Source organism: Prionailurus bengalensis, chromosome C2, assembly GCF_016509475.1.
Source record: "Prionailurus bengalensis isolate Pbe53 chromosome C2, Fcat_Pben_1.1_paternal_pri, whole genome shotgun sequence".
In the NCBI taxonomy this organism is placed as follows: Eukaryota; Metazoa; Chordata; class Mammalia; order Carnivora; family Felidae; genus Prionailurus; species Prionailurus bengalensis.
In genome coordinates, this window is record NC_057350.1 from 98,322,847 (window position 1) to 98,346,672 (window position 23,826).

The 23,826-nt window shown below is 41.0% G+C and overlaps 1 pseudogene; it reads left to right on the top strand.

The window, feature by feature from the left end:
* The first annotated feature begins 21 nt into the window (after nucleotides 1–21).
* LOC122491007 lies at nucleotides 22–21,232 on the top strand (annotated as a pseudogene).
* The last annotated feature ends 2,594 nt before the right edge of the window (nucleotides 21,233–23,826 follow it).

A 23,826-nucleotide genomic window follows, 5' to 3' on the forward strand; every position in this document is an offset into this window, starting at 1 on the left:
CTATAGGAGTGGTCACATCAAATGTATCGGAAACTTCCTAAGAATCTAAGGGACAATGAAAAGTGTTCTTTCGATTTAGCCATTGGATTTAGCCACAGGGGAGCATTGGTGACTCCGGTCAGAGTAACGCCAGTGGGCAGTGCCATACTGAAGAATGAACTAGAGGAGAAGAAGCAAACTGTGTACATGGAGAGCTGTGGTTCTCAAAGTGTGTCCCCTGGACCTGCAGCATTAGCTTCACCTGGGAACTTGTTAGTCGTGCAAATTCTCTTTCTCTGTCTCTCTGTCTCTGTCTCCGTCTCTCTCTCTCTCTCTCTCCCTCTCTCTCTCTCTCTCTCTCTCTCTCTCACACACACACACACACACACACACAGCCATCAATCTGGGTTTTCACGAGCCTTCCAGATGACTCGGATGCTTGCTAGAGTTTGAGAACTATTGGATCTTGTGCTGATCTTGAGGTCTTTATTTAACAATAATGAGGAAGAATTTATATTGTCTTTTTTAAGAACATGGTGGGGGGTGATTATATTAAAAGTACCTTGGTAACCAGTGAAATATCTCTTAATGATTTCTTTTTTTTTAAAGAGGTTGTGTGTTTTTTCAACGTTTATTTATTTTTGAGAGAGACAGAGACAGAGAGCTGGGCAGGGGCAGAGAGAGGGGGAGACACAGAATCCGAAGCAGGCTCCAGGCTCCAAGCTGTCAGCACAGAGCCCGATGTGGGGCTCAAACTCACAAACCATGAAATCATGAGCCAAAGTTGGATGCTCAAATGACTGAGACACCCAGGTGCCCCTCTCTTAATGATTTCTAGTAATGGTTAAGGAAGCTCACCACAAAAGTGAGATTAATAATAGGTATATAAACCCTAAATTCCTAAGAACAAGAATTTTCTAGGGAGTTAAGAAGTTCACCCCAAATCCAAGCAGGGTGACTCAGAAAAATTTCAAGATTACAGACTTATAATTTGTTTGATTAAATTTAATCACCTTTGGCGTTTCTAGAAACAAAAATGTGAAAGTGCATGCAAAGACATCTAGACAGAGTGAAGGGCAGGGAGGGTGTGGGAGGCTGGGAATAATGGTAAGAAGCGAAGGGAAGGCAGCAATCACGACTGGGTAGGGAGAAAGTACGTGGTGATGAAGCCACGCTAGCAAAAGATGAAACAAGAAAGAGCAGCTGAATACCCTAATCAGCGTCAGGAGGAGTCACGCATCTGTGGTCTGAGGACAGGTCATAAGCCTAAAGCACCTGAGTCGACTGAAATCTATTCTGGGCAACAGGGCTGTCTGCAGCATCATGTTCTAAGTGCCCAAGACCTTAGAGTCACCTGCCCAAATGGCTCCAGGTGCGCCTCAAGAGTCTGTACTCATTCTCACTTGGGTCTCATGCCCTAAGGAAAGGCAGAGGAATGGCCAATGGGTGGCCATTTGTTGGCGGGATGGATTAAACTTGTATTTGTGTTGGCAGAGGTGTTCCCAACATAGACGTGAGACCCTTAACAAGTCAGGGCAAGAATCAGGAATGAAAAGAGGTGAGTCAGAGCAGAAGAGCATAGGATGGAGGCTGGGAGCTGTGAGGCTAATTCCTCCCCACAAGGAAAGTGAAGGTCTAGGAGGCCTAACCTGGCACTCTAGATCATAATGAAGGTATATTTGTCAAGGTAGGAAAACAGAACATATTGTAATCAATAACATGTTAATTAATTATTTATAAACACTTAGATGGAATGTGGGCCTTGTTTTGTACTCTCGCCCCACACAAGTTAGGGGTGGATCTGTTAGTACCAGGGATGGTTAGTCATAAATATTCTGGTCATTACAAGAAATATTTTCTATTCTAAATTAGTATATAGGTCTTCTAATTTATAAATAAATTTGTGGTGGTTTTCCTGATTGTAAACCACTTCCTCTTCAGGCAATCTATTGAGCTCCCTAGTCCTGTGTCCTTGAGAACTAGATCTAAACCATAGGGACCATGTGAAGACAATGGCACCCACCTGATTTGCCTAAGCGTTGGATGGTATCTTGGACAACAACATTGATCTCCTCTGTAAAAAGGGTAAGAAGGAAGAGCAGAAAAGAAGGATAAACTAAAGGAGAGCTGAAGCCAGATAGAAAGAGCTCTTCTTTCTAATACATAAAAAGGAAAAATGTCAGCTATTATTCAGTCTCATTTCAAAGGTTCAGTATTAATGGCGAAAAAGCAAAAGTTCTGATGCATCAATTTGGAAAAAGCTGTTATCAAGTGCTAAGTGTCCCTTAAGTAAAATTATGGAAAATTGGAATAGAAATTCAATATATTGCACAAATAGAAAATTATGTAGGTGGCATAAAAGGAACGTGTTGGAATCTACCTAGGCTCTAAAAATTAAGAGTATCCTACTGAAACCATTTCTTTACTACTTACCAGAGACCACTTAAAGTGACTAAAGCTGACGGTCTATGTAAGAACTGTGGTGCCTTTAAGGCCAACTGCATATGGAATTGCCCCAGGGCTGGAGGCAGGTGGTAATGAAGACCTTGACAACTCTCACCACCAGAGGCAGATAATCTGTCCTATTCTCCTCTGGGGACTCTCCAAGCTGAGATTATTTTTAATGGGAATTGTTTATTATAAAGGCAGATAATTTTAATAATTTTCAAAGCTGAAAGGAAGCAATGAGCACTTGTAGCATGTCAGAATATGTTGGTCTCTGGCACACATAGCTTGAAAACACAATTTTTCTATTTGAGCTAAAAATCACAAGGAATATTTTAGACCATGGCTCAGTTTTTTATAGATAAATATTTGAGCACTAGTAGCTACAGACTGAAGGAATACCATCTATACTTGTCAACTCTAATTTTTAGAAGGATCCCAAATATTATCTACTCCCCTCCCCCATGCCAATTTCATCCGAGAGAGGAAGTAGAGAGTAGGAAAGAAAAGAAGTAACAAATAGAAAAGAGGGCGGGCGGGAAGTACAGACAATATGGTAACACTAATAATATCTCCCACTTGGATATAACACTTCCCTATTTAAAGGATTTTTACATAATTCTGTTATTTGCTTGGTACAGCCAGCCCATGAGGTTGGTATTACTACATTCATTTTACTAACGAAAAAATTTGGGCCCAGGGATACATCACTGGCCCAAGATTACACAGAACAGCTGTATGAAGATTAGGCCAGAATCAATGAAATAATTCCCATCCTGTAGTCATAAAATTAATGATTGTGATATTTAACATACTCTGATAGATTATTACGTATTGGGCATTGTAACGTTTAATCTTGCCAACCAAGGGGATAGGAATAGTCATTGCCTCACTTTCACAGACATGGGGTTGGAAGCAAAGTAACTTGGCCAAGTCACCCAGGGAGCAAAAAGTCAAGAAGCCAGAATTGGTGGCCCTAACCTGCCTTTGGTCTACATCGTTACACTATATGCAGTGTAAAAGGAAAATTCATCTACCCATCTCTGATTTTCAAACATTATGAAGGAAAAATATTGCTATCTTTTTTATTCCTTTAGTTTTCTTTCCTGCTCCTCTTCCTTCATTCCACACAAGTCAACCTCAAATCCTTTTAAAATAAAAAATAGCAGGGTGCCTGAGTGGCTCAGTGGGTTAAGCATCCAACTTTGCCTCAGTTCATGATCTCATGGTTCATGGGTTCAAGCCCTACATTGGGCTCTCTGCTGTCAGCGCAGAGCCCACTTCAGATTCTCTGCCTCCCTCTCTCTCTGCCTCTCCCTCTTACTCTCCCTCTCCCCTCCCTCAAAAATAAATAAAAATGCTTTTAAAAAATAAAATAAAATAAAATAAAATAAAATAAAATAAAATAAAATAAAAAATAGCTTTCTTGGCATACTTGAGCCGAGCACCAACCGCCTTATGTCCTCAAGTAGAATTTCCAACCATGCTTCCATTGGTCGACATTTCCCTTCAATATATTTTCCCTACACCCTAAGCAATTACATATTAGATATTTTTAAAAATGCGTTATCCTTACAGCACCTGGGTGGCTCAGTCAGTTGAGTGTCCGATTTCAGCTCAGGTCACGATCTCATGGTTATTGAGTTCAAGCCCCTTGTCAGGCTCTGCATTGACAGCATGGAGCCTACTTGGAATCCTCTTTCTCCCTCTTTGTCTGCCTCTCCCCAAGTTGTGCATGCTGTGTCTCTCAAAAATAAATAAACTTAAAAAATATGCATTATCTTTTTCCACTCTACACATACTCTGTGGAACATCAGTGGAAAGAGTCTGCCAATTACCTACCAATATCTATCTAGCCTCTCCATCCTCTAAAAAATAGAACCTTGGTTTTGTGACCAGCTTCAATACTCTATTTCCAAGCATTCTTGAGGTAGGGGTGGTCATCATGCATGGTTCTGGCTAACAAGGTACAAGCATAAGGTGACTGGGGCTATCCGGGAAAGTTTTGCTTTCCTGATAAGGCAGGACACCACTCTTATTTCTTGTGGATTTCTTCTTCTTCCACCTGCAGTGCTCAGGGAAGGTTAGAGATCAAGCATGTGGGATTCATGAAGTGACCATGTGGATAAAAGTCATAGGTCAAAAATGGAGGAGCAGAAAGAGAGAAAGCATCTAGACTCTGATGTCACCAGGAGCCACTGTAACGGTCCTGGATGGCTGAACCCTGGTCGATTTTCTGTGAAAGAAAAAGAAACCCTTATTTGGATAATTGACTGAGATTTGTTTTATGCAGTTGAATACAATCTTATCGGACACAGTGTGTTAATACTGAGATAATAGTGTAACCACACTGGTACAACAACAAGAAAAGCAAATCTAATAGCAACAAAATCAACAGCAATTATATAAGAAGAGCACACACTGTGGTTTCAAGGGTGTGAGTTTATGCTCCAAAAATGAGAAATCAAAGCTGATTCCTATGGGCTTGTGAAAAAAGAGAGAGGCATTTATTGACAAGAGATACAATCGATAGAGAAAACAAAGAGATGCTAAATGAAAACACAAGTGTAAATAACGATGTAAAATGTATAACAAACATGTTGATTTTACTCATATGTAATGTATCTACACATTTAACTCCACGTTGTACTAAAGCAAATATCAATAAGCTAAACTACCTGGGAAGAACTCTATGAAGGCAAAATTATGAATTTCAGAAATGTTTTCACTGATACCCCTAATTTTCTACTACTTCCATACCAACTTCTCATATCCTCAGCTCCCTCCCAAACCTCATGACTTCTGATTTAGTGCCTTTTATGTGTGTCCTCTGACTCGGCCAAGGACGATACCCAAAACTCATGTGCCCCATTCTCCAAACCTTTGGGACCCTGCACTTTGCTAGGAAAGGCCTGGATATGCTAAAGTACCCTGATATATTAATTAGAAAATATGTCTTTTAAGGGAATTAAAAGGAAATATGAACTATTGGGACCTCATCAAGATAAAAACAATCAACAAAACTGAAAGGCAACTGACAGAATGGGAAAAAAATATTTGCAAATGACATATTGGATAAAGGGTTAGTATCCAAAATCTACATAGAATTTGCCAAGCTCAACACCCAGAAAACAATAATCCAGTGAAGAAATGGGCAGAAGACATGAATAGACACTTTTCCAAAAAAGACATCCAGATGGCCAACCAACACATGAAAAGATGCTCAACGTCACTCCTCATCAGGGAAATACAAATCAAAACCACACTGAGATACTACCTCACACCAGTCAGAGTGGCTAAAATGAACAAATCAGGAAACTACAGATACTGGCGAGGATGTGGAGAAATGGGAACCCTCTTGCACTGTTGGTGGGAATGCAAACTGGTGCAGCCGCTCTGGAAAACAGTGTGATGGTTCCTCAAATAGTGCTATTCCAGCAATAGCACTACTAGGAATTCACCCAAGAGATACAGGAGTGCTGATGCATAGGAGCTTGTCAACCCAATGTTTATAGCAGCACTTTCAACAATAGCCAAATCATGGAAAGAGACTAAATGTCCATCAATTGATGAATGGATAAAGATGTGGTTTATATATACAATGGAATACTACTTGGCAACGAGAAAGATGAAATCCTGCCATTTCATTGCATGATTCATTCCACCCACATTGCAGCAACGTGGATGGAACTGGAAGGCATTATGCTGAGTAAAATAAGTCAGTCAGAAAAGGACAGATATCATATGTTTTCACTCATATGTGGATCTTGAGAAACAGAAGACCATTGGGGAAGGGAAGGGGAAAAAAACAGTTACAAACATGGAGGGAAGAAAACCATAAAAGACTCTTAAATACAGAGAACTAACTGAGGGTGGATGGGGGGATGGGTGGGGGAGGGGGGAAAGGGGTATGGGCATTGAGGAGGGCATTTGTTGGGATGAGCACTGGGGTGTTGTATGTAAGCGATGAACCACGGGAATCTACCCCAAAACCAAAAGCACCCTTTACACACTGTATGTTAGCCAATTTGGCAATAAAATAGATTTTAAAAGACGAAAAATTAAAAAAATATGCCTCTTTCCCTGCTTACATAATATATCCAGGAACACTTAAGACATGTTTCTGGGAGGGCTCTAAGATGTGACTATTCACAGGAATTTCAGACACCATGTAGGGACTGGCCTCTTCCTGTTTGCAGAGAAAGCCCTATCACCAGAGGAAGAGGCCATCACACAGATGACAGCTTGACAAAACAGCAGTCATCACTCACCCCTGTCCTATAGACAAACTCCTTCAGGATACCCCAAAGGCGCCCTTTCCTGAACCTTTCTGCATGGTTCTCTGGTGGGCAACGTGTAACTCTGAAACTATCTTAACTTTGTTGTTTTTTTTTAGCACCTGATCTCAAGCTTAGAAACCCAGCAGCTTTTATAATTCAATGCACCATTTTCCTTCACTAACTTTTGCATCATGTTATTACACTTGTTTGTGGAGTCCCTTAGGATATATGGATTAAAATGGCTAGGAGAGAAACTTTCATTTCTATTTAATTGAAAGTTACTGGTCAGACAAGTGTTCTATGTAATTGTTCACATGGGATGCTAAAAAAAAAAATCTATGCTGTATTTTCCCAAACCTAAGCAGATCTGTATGACTTTCTTTAACTTTGATATGCCCTTATTTTCCAACCCAGCTCTGAACTAAGTGACCTCACCAGTCTAGTTAAAAGCTCTAACCGGGAAAAGAGTTTTTGCTCTTGAGATTCTTTTGTGACTTCAGCCTTTACTTTTTCAGTTGATTAGTAGATGAGAAATTTGAACTTTTATTTAAAGTCTCTACGCGGGGTGATTTTTAAAAATCAAATAATTCGAATTCCATATGATTCTTTTTAATGACTTTTTATAACGGTAGCTATTTTATCCATTGTTTCCACCCGTTCTTCACTTTAGAGGATGAAATTCAGCATTCACTAAAATGAAGTACCCAACGAACAATTACATTTAACGTGTATTTTCTCTTTTTCTGTCTCATAGTGTATTGAAGTTATGGATTCAGACAGAATCTCTTTGCAAATGTGGACAGCAGACTGCACTCTGTCTTTTCATGCTGTCATATTCCTTTGTTGATATCTCTGTTTTAAGATGAGTTTGCCCCATGCATCACCAATTGTCTTTTGTTTTCACGCTGCAGGGAAGACTGGGCTAATCCATATGTCACTATGAAGTTTCAGGCCTCTCTGTTTGACAGGTAGCGAGCCTGACAGCAATCTATTGAAAATGCATTTTAGACAGCAATCTATTGAAAATGCATTTTAGACTATCATTTTTCCAGTCTAATTTACTCTTAATAAAATGACTTTGAAGACAAGGGGTCCACTCTGTGTTGGTTTGCTTCTTTCAGATAATTGCATTGTGAGAAAGACACATTGACATTTTTCACAAATACAAAAATGATGAAATTCCCTTGGGAATAAAATAAGATAGCTTCACAATAAATAGCCTCTTTTAGCCTAAGTGATCCCAAAGCACTTTGGGAACGGTGGACATTCAAATGACACCCCAGGGTAGGGAAGCAGTGAAACATTCATCCAAGCCGTAGAGTGAGACACATTCTTTTCTGTGCAGTGGAAAAACACAGCACCCACGCTCGTGCACACACACCTTTGTAAAACAAGCTATATTTATGTATCCTATGCATATGAATGTGCCTATTACAATTGCTGGCAATTTTTTACAAAAGAGCATATATAAAATATATTATAAAAGTGCATATGTAAAACTAACAGTTAATCATTAAATTACTTCTTAACATGATTTCCTTTTTTAAATTCACTTCATGCTGTGCATTTATTCATTTCTTCCCCTTCCAAAGAAGAATAAAAATAGTAAAAGTTAATATCTACTGCCCCTTTATCCATTTCCAGCCACCCTGGCAAAGTCATTCATCATTTAGTACTCACATCTCCAAATCTGAAAGAATAACTCCTTATAGGTACTTCCTCACATGAAACTTTGATAGAATTTTGCCAAATGAACACTTGGTTGCCCAGGAAGAAGTGTTAATTAATAAGGTGTGTGGTATTTTTTAAGCCATTAAAATAATGCCTACGGGGAAGAAATCCTCAAAGTTTCTTAAACTGCATGTACCATCAGCAATATAATGGTTCATCATGTTGCTTTAAGAAAAAACTATTCTGCACTTAGGACATAATATCAAGGTGATAAATTTTCGTTTTATTGCCTTAATAATTTAAATGGCCACCCAGGCTACTTTTGCTACATCGATGACATTATTAAATTTTGGAATTGAGTAAAAATGATAACTACCTTTTCAAATGGGAGAAAATGGTTAGTTTTGCCCTTCAGTTTAGCCACGATGCTGGATCCATAGATTTGTTTCCACCTATCTCAATGATTATTTTGATGAGGGAGTTGTTGTATTCTATTCTTTGAGACCAGCGGTTCTGTAACAAGCAGATATTTAGCACTGAGGAAAGGATAGTGAAGCAAGCAAACACTGAGTGAAACTGACTGGGTCCCCGGGAATATTCATGCTCGTCATTTTGTAATGTCCACCATAGCCTTTTGGCCAGCATATAAAGAGGAAAAACTAACAAAAAGTGATCTTTTTCCAAGAAACTTTTGTTCTCTCTCTCCTCCCTCTCCTGATAAAAACCAACACCAAATATTCTGAGAAGTTGGAGAATTTTAAATGCTCTTGAACTTGCACCTGGAGCTGTGCTTTAACATCTCAGCCTCTTAGATGGTTTGGGCTCTTTCGCTGAAGGTGTGGAGAGCTTAATACTCGGAATATAATGTTTTGGTGCCATCTGGTGGATGATTGACAGTTTAGCGACTTCACTTAAGTAATGAGAGGTTTCTGAGGAAGGACAGAAGGAAGAGCCACGGGAAGGAAGGAAGAAATTGCTAATTTCTGCAAGTCATAGTAGCGTGGAGCCTGCCCTAAGACATGCTGTGAATTATGGGTAAGGATGTGGAGGAGGGGCGGTAGTGAGATGAGAGCAGGGTTTGGAGCTGTGACAAGCCAGTGGTGGTGAAGCTCAATTAGCAAGAGTGGAAGCCAGGAGAGAGCAACTAGACAGCCCTAATCATTGTCAGGAGGGGTCGTGCATTGTGATCTAAATCGAAGTCACAAGCCTAAAGCACCTGAGCCCACTGAAGCCTATTCTGGGCGGCTGGGCTAGCTCTGGCTTCTGCAGGAGGGAGAGGTCAAATCTGAGGGGCTCAAGGGCATATCCAGCAAATGGTGCTAGACAGCAACACTTGATTGTCAGTCTGGGAAAACCAAGTTAACCCATACGATAAGAACTGAACCACGAGTGGGAAAATCAGAGGTAGGTGTCAGCAGGAACGGAGTTGAAAAGTTAAAGCTAAAACTTCATTACCAAAAATCTTCGAGGTCTCCAAGGTGCCTTAACTCAAAATTCATGGTCTTCCCTGCCACTCTCAACCCAATCCTTAAAAAAATAAAAACAAAACAAAACAAAAACCCGTTTCTAGTTTTCCTTTTTCGATGATGGCAAACCATCCAGTTTCCAAGTCAGCAACACAGAGTCTGCCTGATTCCACCCCCATTCTCCATCCCCCCCATATCCAGTCAAGTACAAACTTCTGTTGATTTCACCCCCTACATAACTCTTGAATCTGCCCACCTCTTCCTTGCTGAAACCACCGGGCTCAAGCAACTACTCTCTCTTCTGGTTGACTGATCACCTCCTAATCCTTCCACCTCCTCTCACTTCTCTTACTTCCAATCTGTTCTCCACAGTGTACTTAGGGCTGTATCTTCAAAATGATTCCTCTCCTGCTTAAAATAGTGCTATCAGAACACCTTGCCTTTAGGATAAAGATCAAACTCTAGCATGAACTGCAAGAATCTACGTGACCAGGTTCCTACTTTCCCATCTTATTCCGCACGCTGTCTCCCTCTGGGGTGTTCAACTCTAACCACTCAGGCTTTCTTTACAGCCCATCCTTCTTCCTACTACAGGACTTTGCATATGCTGCTCCTGCCACCTGGGTGCTCCTCTCTTACAACCTTATGTACTTAACTCTTATCTTTCAGAGCTCAGTTCTAGCTCACTGATTCACTCCTGGCCTTTCAAATCAAAGCCTTTCATGTTAAGCTCTAAAAGCTCCAAATTCCTCCTATTTGGATACACATCACACCTGCAATTTTGCTCTCAGAAATTATTTGAGAGGAGGAGTCAAGATGGCAGAGTCGTAAGGGGACCCTGAGCTTGTCAAACCATTTGGACACCTAGGAAGTTGGCCTGAGGAGAACGATCTGCATCATTTGAGAGGGAGAACGTGGCAGGTACACGGTACAGAGAGGTGAACTGGGGGAGAGAAGAGCCGTGGTGTTGCAGAGGGGAAGGGGCTATTTTCACAGAGAGGAGAAAGAGTGGGAGAGAGAGAGCAGTTCATCAGTTTTGCGCAAGAGAGAACTTCCCTTGAAAAGCAGCTAGAGACAAAGAGTGAAAACATCCATGGAGGACTGTGTAAGAAAACTGTTCCCCAAAACCATTGACAGGGAATAAAAGGAGACAGTTTCAATACCTCCAGTTTTTTATAAACAGTGGAGCACAGAGTCTGAAGTTTCAGCGGTCAGTCCCTGGTGGTGCTCTGGCAAAGAAGCAGGGAAGAGCCCGGGAGCAGGCAGCGTTGTCTGGGGATCCCCTCAGTGACACGGGGACAAGTAGTTCCCCCGCTTGGAGTGCATTTGGTAGAGGTTATACGGCCTTTCTCTGGGCAAAAGACCTGGCAGGAACCATTAAGCCACCACGTTCCCCTGTATAGGAACAAAGATGCTCACTGAGGGCAGCAAATCTGGTGCTGGCTAGGTGTTGTGATTTGCTATGAATTCTGCACTGCTGCCACTGGGTGGTGGCACAACTGTTTCCTGAGACAGGCCGGTGCCGGCTACAGAGCAGCAAGACCCTCCATCAGAGGATCGCTGCAGGTCTGACCCCCCGGGGTCTCTGAAGTTTGGGGTTTTGAAACACAGCCATGCCTGAAATACAACTCTGGACAGAGGTGCCTCCTGGTAGGCAGATAGCTCAGACGCAGACAGAGGGAAGGTAGGGAGCTGATGGAAGCAGGGGACATGGGGGGAACAACTGATCTTGCATCTGTGAGGGCGCGAACTCCCCACTCTGGAGGCTAGAGAGCTGGATGAAGCCATTTTCACCATTAGCCTACCAAGACTGATCCACCCCAGAGAAGAGAGCCACCAAGTCAAGAACAGAGCCATTACACCAAACCCCACCCCCCTGTGCCCTCCAGGCACATTTCCACTGAGGGCAAGTCAGCCTGAGAATCAGAGCAGCAGGGTCCTCCTCCAGAAGACCAGCACAAATCCCTTCCACGAGCTTAGTCTACTGACCATAGAATGCTGCAAAGTTTCAGCTCTAGGAGAAACTGGATCTAGCTTCATTTGGGTTTTTGCTTGTTTGTTTGTTCGTTTTTGTTGTTGTTGCTTCTTTGTTGTTGTTTTTCTTTTCTTTTGTTTCTTGGATGCAAAAAGAGAAAAAAATTTATTATTTCACTTTATTATTCTTTAATTTTTAGTTCCTTAATTTTTTTTTCCTTTCTTCTTTTCTCTTTTCTCTAATAACAAGGTACTTTAACAAGCAGGCGAAAGCACATCCAGGATCTCGCTTCCTTTATTTGATTTTTTAAATGTTTTACATTTTTATTTCATTCTATTATTATTGTTGTTGTTGTTTCTTCCTCCAAATGACAAGACAGAGGAATTTGTCTCAAAAGAAAGAATAGGAAGAAATGATAGCCAGCGATTTAGTAAATGCAGATATAAGTAAGATGTCCGAACTAGAATTTAAAACAACAAGTATAAGAATACTAGCTGGGCTTAACAAAAGCATAGAAGACACCAAAGAATCACTTTCTACAGAGATAACAGAGCTAAAATCTAGACAGGCTGAAACAAAAAAATACTATGACTTAGGTACAAAACCAAATGGAGGCCAACAAACTCAGGATGGACAAGACAGAGGAGTGAATTAGTGATATAGAAGATAAAATTATGGAAAATAATGGAGCTGAAAAGAAGAAGGAAACAAAGGTCAGGGATCAAAAAGGCAGACTTAGGGAATTAAGTGATTCCTTAAAGAGTAATAATATTCTTATCACAGGAGTCCCAGAAGATGAAGATAGACAAAAAGGGGCAGAAAGTTTATGTGAACAAATTAATGCTGAAGACTTCCCCAATCTGGGGAAGGAAGCAGACATCAAAATCCAAGAAGCACAGAGAACTCCCATTAAATTCAACAAAAGCTGACCATCACCAAGACATATCATAGTAAAATTTACAAAATACAACACAAGGAAAGAATCCTGAAAGCAGCAAAGGAAAAAAAAAAAGTCCTTAACCTACAATGGAAGACAGATCAGGTTCACAGCAGATCTGTCCACAGAAACTGGGCAGGCCAGAGGAGTGGTGAGATATACTCAACATGCTGAATGAGAAAAATATGCAGCCAAGAATAGTATATCCAGCTAGGTTGTCATTTAAAATAGAAGGGAAAGTATTAGCCTCACATTTTGGTAAGGAAACCAAAGTTTATTAAAGCAACTGATAGCTGTCAGAGTAAGATAAATACCATACGATTTCACTCATATGTGGAATTTAGGAAACAAAACAGATGAATACATGGAAAGGGGAAAAAAAGAGAGAGGGGCGCAAACCATAAGAGACAATTAAGGATAGAGAACAAACCTGTGCCTTGCTGATTTGGATGCCTTTATTTCTTTCTGTTTTCTGATTGCTATAGCTAGGACTTCCAACCCTATATTGAATAACAGTGGTGAGAGTGGACATCCTTGTCACGTTCCTGACCTTAGAGGGAAAGCTCTCAGTTTTTCCCCATTGAGGATGATATTAGCAGTGGTTTTTTTGTATATGGCTTTTATGATCTTGAGATATGATCCTTCTATCCCTACTTTCTTGAGGGTTTTTATCAAGAAAGGATGCTGTATTTTGCCAAATGCTTTCTCTGCATCTGTTGAGGGGATCATGTGGTTCTTTCTTTTGTTAATGTGATATATCACATTGATTGATTTGCGGACATTGAATCAGTCCTGCATCCCAGATATAAATCCCACTTAATTGTGGTGAATAATTCTTTTAATGTATTGTTGGATCGGTTGGCTAGTATCTTTTTGAGAATTTTTGCATCCATGTCCATCAGGGAAATTAGTCTATAGTTCTCCTTTTTAGTGGGGTCTTTGTCTGGTTTTGGAATCAAGGTAATACTGGCCTCAGAGAATGAGTTTGGAAGTTTTCCTTCCATTTCTATTTTTTTGAATAGTTTGAGAAGAATAGGTATTAACTCTTCTTTAAATGTTTGGTAGAATTCTCCTGGGAAGCCAGCTGGCCCTGGAGTTTTGTTTGTTGAAACATTTTTGATCACTGATTCAATTTCTTTGCTGGTTACGGGTCTGTTCAAATTTTCTATTTCTTCCTATTTCAGTTTTGGTAGTTTATGAGTTTCTAGGAATTTGTCCATTTCTTCCAAATTGCCCAGTGTGTTGGCATATAATTTTTCATAGTATTCTCTTATAATTGTTTGTATTTCTATGATGTTGATTGTGATCTCTCCTCTTTCATTTGTGGTTTTTATCTATTTGGATCCTTTCTCTCTTCTTTTGGAAAAGTCTGGCTAGGGGTTTATCAATTTTGTTAATTATTTCAAAGAACCAGCTTCTAGTTTTGTTGATCTGTTCTACTGGGTTTATTGTTTGCTTGTTTGTTTCTATATCATTTATTTCTGCTTCAGTTTTTATTAATTCCCTTCTTCTGCTGGTTTTGGCTTTATTTGCTCTTCCCCTTTACCTCATTAAGATGTAAGTTAGGTTGTATATTTAGGACCTTTCTTGCTTCTTGAGATAGGCCTGAATTGCAATATATGTCCATTTTAGGACCACCTTTGCTGTATCCTAAAGGCTTTGGACTGTTGTATCTTCATTTTCATTTGCTTCCGTGTATTTTTTATTTTTTCTTCAATTTCCTGTTAACCCATTCATTCTTTAGTAGGATGTTCTTTTTAAATATTTATTTATTTATTTATTTATTTATTTATTTATTTAAACATTTATTTATTATTATTTTTTTTTTAATTTTTTTTTCAACGTTTTATGTTATTTTTGGGACAGAGAGAGACAGAGCATGAACGGGGGAGGGGCAGAGAGAGAGGGAGACACAGAATCGGAAACAGGCTCCAGGCTCTGAGCCGTCAGCCCAGAGCCCAACGCAGGGCTCGAACTCACGGACCGCGAGATCGTGACCTGGCTGAAGTCGACGCTTAACCGACTGCGCCACCCAGGCGCCCCAACATTTATTTATTATTGAGAGACAGAGAGACACAGAGCATGAGTAGGGGAGGGGTAGAGAGAGGGGGAGACACAGAATCTGAAGTAGGCTCCAGGCTCTGAGCTGTCAGCACAGAGCCCGACGCGGGGCTCGAACTCACAAACTGTGAGATCACAACCTGAGCTGAAGTCTGACGCTTAACCAACTGAGCCACCCAGGCGCCCCTTGTAGGATGTTCTTAAATCTCCATGTATTTGTGGTCTTTCTAATTTTTTTTCTTGTGGTTGACTTCAAGTTTAATAGCATGATGGTCTGAAACTATACATGGTATGATCTCAATCTTTTTTTAACTTTTTGTACTTATACATCTATGATTTGTTTGTGACCCAGTGTGTGATCAATGCTGGAGAATGTTCCTTGTGGACTCAAAAGAATGTGTATTCTACTGCTTTAGGATGAAATGTTCTGAATACGTCTGTTAATTCTATCTGTTTCAGTGTGTCATTCAAAGCCAAGTTGCCTTGTTGATTTTCTGCCTGGGTGATCTTTCCAGTGCTGTAAGTGGGTGTTAAAGTCCCTCACTATTATTGTATTATTATCAATGAGTTCCTTTATGTTCATTATAATTGATTTATAGATTTGGGTTCCTCCAAGTTGGGGGCATAAGTATTTAAAATTGTTAGATCTTCCTGATGGATAGAACCCTTAATTTTGTTAGATCTTCTTGATGGATAGACCCCTCCTTCATCTCGTTACAGTGTTTGGCTTAAAATATAGTTTGTCTGATACAAGTATGGTTATTCCGGCTTTCTTTGGTGTCCATTAGCATGGTAGATGGTTCTCTATCTTTCATTTATAGATGTCTTTCAGCCTACGATGAGTCTTTTGTAGGCAGCATATAGATAAGTTGTGGGTTTTTTAATCCATTCTGATAGCCTATGTCTTTTGATTGGAGCCATTTACATTCAGAGTAATTACTGAATGATATGAATTTAGTGCCATTGTGCTACCTGTAGATTTGGTGTTTCTGGTAAAGCTCTCTGGTCCTTTGTAGTCTGTGAACAAACCCATAGTTTGTTCTCTATCATTAGAGTCTCATGTGGTTTGTTTCCCTCTCCTCTCTCCATCCCCTTCCCATATGTTCATCTGTTTTGTTTCTTAAATTCCACATATGAGTGAAATCGTATGATATTTGCCTTTCTCTGACTTATTTCACTTGGCATAATACATTCTAGCCCCATCTGTGTCATTGCAAATGTCAAGATTTCATTTTTTTTTGATGGCCAAGTAGTATATATTTACATCTGTCTATCTATATATGTACACACACATCACATCTTCTTTATCCATTCAACAGTTGATGGACATTTGGTTTCTCTACATAGTTTGTCTATTGTTGATAATGCTGTTATGAACATTGGGATACATGTACCCCTTCAAATCTCTATTTAACACTTGCCTTGTGCCAGCACGGGACTGTTTTATAACCTACCTCAGAGGACTGTCTGGGGGAAGTAATAGGATGGGAAGCAATAAAGTCTGCACTGTGGAGCCAGAAGGAAACAAAACAAAACAAAACAAAAAACCCAAAAAACAAAAAACAAGGACAGTGAGAGGAAGTAGCTGATTGGAGGACAGTGCATTGCCTGCACCTGTAGGAGATTCTCAGAGGAGGCCCCTGAAGTACATACAAAGATGATCCACATTCAGCCTCCTGCTGGCCCCTGGGCACAGTGCCATCTTATAGCAGGTGCCAAACAACTAAGAGCTTTCCTCTCCCCTTCCCATCTTCCAGATGACAGAAAAGAGAAACTCTAACTTTAAATCAAATTTGGAGCTTTTACTTTTATTTTAAATTTTTTTTTTCAACGTTTATTTATTTTTGGGACAGAGAGAGGCAGAGCATGAACGGGGGAGGGGCAGAGAGAGAGGGAGACACAGAATCGGAAACAGGCTCCAGGCTCTGAGCCATCAGCCCAGAGCCCGACGCGGGACTCGAACTCACGCACCGCGAGATCGTGACCTGGCTGAAGTCGGACGCTTAACCGACTGCGCCACCCAGGCGCCCCTGGAGCTTTTACTTTTATATAGGATCAGACAATTTTCAGAATTGAAATAGTATTTGCAACCTTGAATATCTGAAAAACTTCTAAATCTCTAACATGAAGCAGAACATTCATCAATCAACCTGCATTTTCAACCAGCACCTGAGGAAGGACTTTCCTGCCAAATAAATTTTAAAAGGACAATGGGAGATTAAAATAAAGATGACTGTATCTTTATATTCTAATTATCTTGAGCCCTGCTTGTTCAACATACCAGATATACACATAATATTTACCTTAATTCTCAGAATGCTGTGGGGTAGGCCTAGAATTATTATGCACCATTTCCATTTTAAAGATGAGAAAACATTGAGAGTTTACATAAGTTTCTCAAAATGATCAGCAAGTAAATGAAATTCAAGATTTGAACTCATTACTTAAAACCAGGTTATGTTAAACTACTCTGTTATAAGCAGGTACACTTACAGCCATAATATTATCTTATGCAATCATATTAAGCATTTTAAGTTAATTTTTTATATCCATCATTTCTTTTCTTTCCTTAAAATGGGATCACCAAAAACTCATTCTATCAGTTTGCTGAAATGTTTGGAGGTTTCTGTGGAAATCCCAGTACCTAGGATCTCTCCTCCATAGAAAACCATGAAGCCACTCCTCCCCTCTCCTCAACCCACAGAGGGACTGCCATGAGGCTCTAGCTAACGATCTTTATTTCTGTGCAACTCATGATTTTATATTTCTTTCTGAATCCAGGAAACTCCATCTTTTGTGTTGGGAGAACCTATCTCTTCTTTGTCTAATTCTCTTCTTCCAATAAGGCTGGAGCTGGAACTTCTTAGTATTAAAAAAGTTGGATTTCCACTTTCGCTTTAAAAAATTGGAAGTCTGGCCTTTCTGGGCTCAGATCCCACAGAACAAAAGCTGGGGCAGTTCAGCAGCCGCCTTCTTTATCCAAACCACATGCCCTGCAGCTCGCCACAGACCCTTCCAGCTCACCCCTCCCATCGCTTTATCTGCCAGACTCTTCTAAGCATTTGGATTTGTTAACCTTGGCTTAGGCTTTTGGAAACAAAATCCAGGAAGGTTTGCTGTGACTTCTTCTTTGGAAAGTGTCATAATCCTCCCTGGAAAGAATGAGACAAAACAAGCTACCTTTCTGGATGACAGGAGAAAAAATTCAGGGCGAGAGGGGACAAAAAGAAAAAAAAAACACCTCAAAATTTGATCTATCTGCTACTTCTCCCTAGTAAAGAAAATTTATTTCCATTCTTGTACACCTGAGTTGGTCGTCTGAAATACATACCTGCTCCTGCTGAGATATAATGTCTATATTCAACATTCTGCAATGAACTCAATGATTCAATAAATGTTTACTGAATCAAGGGGTTCTGTTCCCAAGCAGATTAGCACAAAAATATTAAAGATCAGCCTCCAAGCCTAAACACAGACAAGAATTTGTTCTAGGAATTTTAATTATATCTAGATTCACTAACAAATTTGCCAACTATAACCCTCTGGAGTTGCAAAGTACACGAGTGAGAATGACATCTTTGATTTCTGGCTAAATAATTAGTTCTCTGGGCCCTGGACCATTATCTAAAAGGGAGTCTTTAGAAAGCTGTCACTTTATCCCAGATGTGCCATCTGTATGTATCAAATCTACATAAAGTAACAGAGGATTCGGAAAAGTGACCTGGATAAATTCAGTAACCTGGGATTCCCTCTGGGTGACAGTGCTCCTGACTCGTCAGTCAAAGAAGTGCTTGTGCTCTTTGGGTAAATTTTCAAAGTAGTTCAATGTATGTATATCTGACCTAAGAAAGAGAAAAGGATAGCAAGGGAGTGCCTAAAACAACAAGCACTCTATAATATGAAGATGTTTGAAAGGATTTGTTGCCCTAACGGTTAATGATAGGCTGCTTCTCCAAGAATTCTCATGCTGGCTTTTGCCACTAGTGGAGCTCAGCAAAACAACACACTGCCAGCTTTCCAAACCACCTTCCTTCTTCTTTTTCACTTTTTCCACAGAACAAAATACTTCAAGGATTGAATCATAAGAGGCGTATAAGAACAAATACTGGAACCATTATATTTTCAGAGCTCACTTGCTGTTTGGAAGCCCAGATCCCTTGCCACAGAGGTCGTACCAGCTTATCGGCTGAGTTCAGTGAATACAATGGTAGGTAATAATAACAATGGCGTCCATTGATTCTATATCATGTGCCAAATATTTGGCATGTGTTTTAAGTATTACCTCATCAATTCTCACAAGAACTCACATTTTAAGGTAGGATCAAAGCTCAAAAAGGTGAAGTGACTTGTTCCAAGTCACACAGTAATTGAACTGTGAGTTAAGAGCATCTCATTTAGGTTTAAGTCATCGTTCAATTCACGATGTATCCCTACACCCAAGCCCTTGCTGGTGCCTTTAAAACATTCTATAGAGGACCAGAGAAGGGTTGTGGCATGATGACTTTTGAATAAGAAATAGGAAGATGCTTTGTTCTTGTATTTGTTTGAGGGACAAAATGAAATCTGAAATGTAAGATCCTGAGGATTCATCACACACACACACACACACACACACACACACACACACAAATACTTTGAGTCATTAGCCCCAAGCCACACACTTGGCTGTGGTTGTGCTGTTGAGGGCTGGAAGTGCACATAGGCTTTTTGTCTAATCGTTTTAAAGGACTTAGGTAGCATCCTCTGATTACACACAACAGCCCTTTGAGAGAGATCTCATTATTGGTCCCATTTTACAGATAAAGAAGCTAGCAATTACAGAAGTTAAATCACTTGTACATGATCACACAGCCAAAGGGATTTACAGCCCCAGATTCAAATCCAGTGCTGCAGATTCTAGCCTTAACGATGAACCTCCTCCTAAAAATGATTTCTCACTTCTCAATATCCCATTTCACTCTAAGCCCTGTATCACGAAATCCCACCATTCAGAATTCTTTTCCGTGGGGAGAGGGATTGCTAATCAAACATCAGAGTTCTCCCTTTCTTTTTTTTTATTTTTTTTAACGTTTATTTATTTTTGAGACAGAGAGAGACAGAGAATGAACAGGGGAGGGGCAGAGAGAGAGGGAGACACAGAATCCGAAACAGGCTCCAGGCTCTGAGCGGTCAGCACAGAGCCCGACGCAGGGCTCGAACTCACAGACCGTGAGATCATGACCTGAGCCGAAGTCGGATGCTTAACCGACCGAGCCACCCAGGTGCCCCGTCCCCTTTCATTAAAACACCTATAGGCAGGTGATACTAGCTGCCAGTCCTTCAAACTTGCCTGTGTCTAAGAGTTGTCACTGGATCCTGTACGACTTGCTGAACTAGATGAAAGGAGCACCTGACACGGAAGAGGATGGAGAGAAGGGGGACAGAGTATAGCCCCTCCTACTCCCAAAGGAAGTTTGTAGGTCCTGAGCCCTTAGAGTCCAGGAAATGGGGGCAGCCCAGGGTTAAGAACGTTCATCTGTAAACGTACCCCCTGTGATTCTGCCAATAGTTGGATCTGACTGCATCAAAGTGATGTTCTACTTTCAAGCACGTGTTTAATTTTTTTTTTCAATGTTTATTTATTTTTGGGACAGAGAGAGAGACAGAGCATGAACGGGGGAGGGGCAGAGAGAGAGGGAGACACAGAATCGGAAACAGGCTCCAGGCTCTGAGCCATCAGCCCAGAGCCTGACGCGGGGCTCGAACTCACGGACCGCGAGATCGTGACCTGGCTGAAGTCGGACGCTTAACCGACTGCGCCACCCAGGCGCCCCTCAAGCACGTGTTTAAAATACTTGGGCTTTGTGGGTGGCTGTGAGCCGAGAGTGCACTGTGAAGGCCTGAGGCCCCGGGCACACTGCAAGAGTCCAAGGTGGGCAGCGCTGCCCGCCCACCCCCAAATGCAGCACTCAGCCCCTTGATCACCTGAGAACCTTTCCATGTAATCATGTTGTCGCCAAGTCCCGCTTCCGGTACTTCGTGTCTCAGCTGAAGAAGAGAAGAAGTCTTCGGGGGAAATTGTCTACAGTGGACAGGAGTTGGAGAAGTCCTCCTTGCTGGTGAAGAACTTCGGCACCTGGCTGTGCTACGACTCCCCCAGCGGAACCCACGACGGGTACAGGGAGTACCCGGACCTGACCACTGCAGGCGCTGTCACCCAGTGCTACAGAGACACGGGCGCCAGGCCCACTCCATCCAGATCATAGAAGTGGAGGAGACTGCAGTGAGCAACTCCTACGGATGGGCAGCCAAACCGTTCCACGACTCCAAGATCAAGTTCCCACTGCCCCACCCGGCCCTGCGTTTCAGCCCAACTCAGGCTTCACCGCCAAGAGGCCAGTGTCTTCTAGATGCAGAGCCTCCCTGTCCCCAAGTATGACCAAATAAACAGGAAAACCAGAGCGCTCAGAGTAAATAAATTAATTAAAATTTAAAAAACAAACAAACAAACAAACAAACAAAAACACTTGGGCTTGAGGCCTACTTCTGAGACGTTCCAAGTGAGTCGGGTTGGCCATACCTGTCCCAACTATTGGAGCCCTTGCTCAGTAGTCATGCTTTGTAAGGCCTGGGGCTGTTTTCAACAGTCCTAGGAGAGCACATGACCCCATAACATGTAAGATACCAGGGGAGTAAGCTAGCCCTACATTAAGTGAGACTCATAAAAGGAAACTTTCCCTAAGATTTCATTGATGAGAACTCACCCACTCTTTCTTTTTTATAGAAATGTACTTATTTATTTTGTGAGAGAGAGAGGGGGAGGGCATGAGTAGGGGGAGGGGCAGAGAGACAGGAGAGGGAGAGAATCCCAAGCAGTCTCAGTGCCATCAGCACAAAGCCCAATGCAGAGCTCTGACTCACAAAACAGCAAGATCAAGAATGGGTACCAAAAGCCCCATGCTTAACCCACTGAGCCACCCAGGTGCCCCTCACCCACTCTGTCAATATTCTCTCTCTTGTCTCTCTGCCAGTCGCCATATCCTATGTACCATAATGAACACCAGTAAGTAGAAGCTTCTTGGTTAGATTTTCAGAGCCTCATGTTTCTAAACTCCAGAGTACATAATGTTATCAAGAGTAAAACAAAATTAAAAAAAAAAAGAAACAGCCTACAATCGACATCAAATTTTTTTCAAGTTTTTTAACTTTTGTATAAGGAAACTCAGTGCCCTACAAGATCCATAAGATGATACAGCTAAGCAAAATACAGAATATAGTATTATAGATTGTAATTCTAAAGAATTAGTGAAGAGGGTAGAACAGCTTAGGATTTAGGGTCAGCAGGCCTGGATTGAACTCTGTTTAACCATTTACTGGATGTATGATCTTGGGTAAATTAATACCTCCAAACCTCAGTTTCCACATCTATATGTACCCACTACTTGAGGTATGTGATGACTATAATGTGAATGTACATTAAATGCTTTTTATACAGCCTGTCAGAGAGTAAGAACTCAGTAGATGGTGCCTGAAAGCATTAAGAAAAGGAAGTCAAAGGACAAACAGCAACATTTCTCCTATGCCACACACAGTTAAATATCTTTATCCACTTACTAGCAAGAATTAGGGAACACTCACCATAGTCTCACTTTTTCACAACGTCTTCTTATGAGACCTTGGGTAATAAAATGATTCACCTCAAAAAACCAAGAAAAGAGGAAGAAAACTATCCCAGCAAGTTCATCTAATCTTTCTCAATTCCCTTAACGGTAACAAGGATCAGGGACACCTATCAGTGTTGTATAGATAAACTTAGTTCACATATGTGAAAATACTTTCTAACTTCCATGATGCAGTTGAGTTCAAGATATTTTTATTTCTTATTTGGGATAGGAGGGATTGAAGACATAGGAAGTAGTTTTAAATATGAGAAGAAAGAACACTGAATAACTGCCTCATCAAAAAGTGACAATTTCTGTCCAATTGTATCCTTACTACTGAAGGTCAACCTACACCACTTTTTTTTAACATATCAATGGCAATGACAAATTATGAGATTAAAAATATGTTAACTAGTGGGAAATAAAGAACCATTATCATCATAGGACTTCATATATTTATAATTTGGCTTCCCAGATATGTTTGATGAAGAGAAAAATCACCTAAAGTACCAAAGGGGATTACCTGCCAGGACCTATATCTAGCATTCTGGAATAGACATTTGACCAAAATGCTTCCTTCAAAAGAGACAACGGTGCCTGCAGTAATACTACAATTAATATTTAAAAATAACAAAGGGGGCACCTGGGTGGCTCAGTCGGTTAAGCGACCGACTTCGGCTCAGGTCATGATCTCACAGTCTGTGGGTTCGAGCCCCGCATCGGGCTCTGTGCTGACAGCTCAGAGCCTGGGGCCTGCTTCCAATTCTGTGTCTCCCTCTCTCTCTGCCCCTCCCCTGCTCGTGCTCTGTCTCTCTCTGTCGCAAAAATAAATAAAAACATTTAAAATTAAAAAAATTAAAAAAAAAAACAAGGACTTGACTTAGTTTTTTATATTGGTGGAAACACTTTTATTCACAGGTATTTTACTAGCACCAGCTTGAAATTTTATTTATTTAATTATGCTCTGCATATGTATTGAAATCTGGCAAGGTGAGCATTTTTTAAAAATTTTTTAAATGTTTTTATTTATTTTTGAGACAGAGAGAGACAGAGCATGAGCAGGGGAGGGGCAGAAAGAGAGGGAGACACAGAATCTGAAGCAGGCTCCAGGCTCTGAGCTGTCAGCACAGAGCCTGACGTGGGGCTCGAACTCACGGACCACGAGATCATGACCTGAGCCGAAGTCGGACACTTAACCGACCGAGCCACCCAGGCGCCCCAAGGTGAGCATTTTTATAGCCAAATATTCTTATCCTATGTTTAAAACACAAATCCTACACTTCCTTGCCAAAAAGCTATTTTGGTTTTGGGTGTAGAACTCAGGTGGTTTCCCTGAGTAGGTCTTGGGTAGGGCTCACTTTGCCAGGCTGAT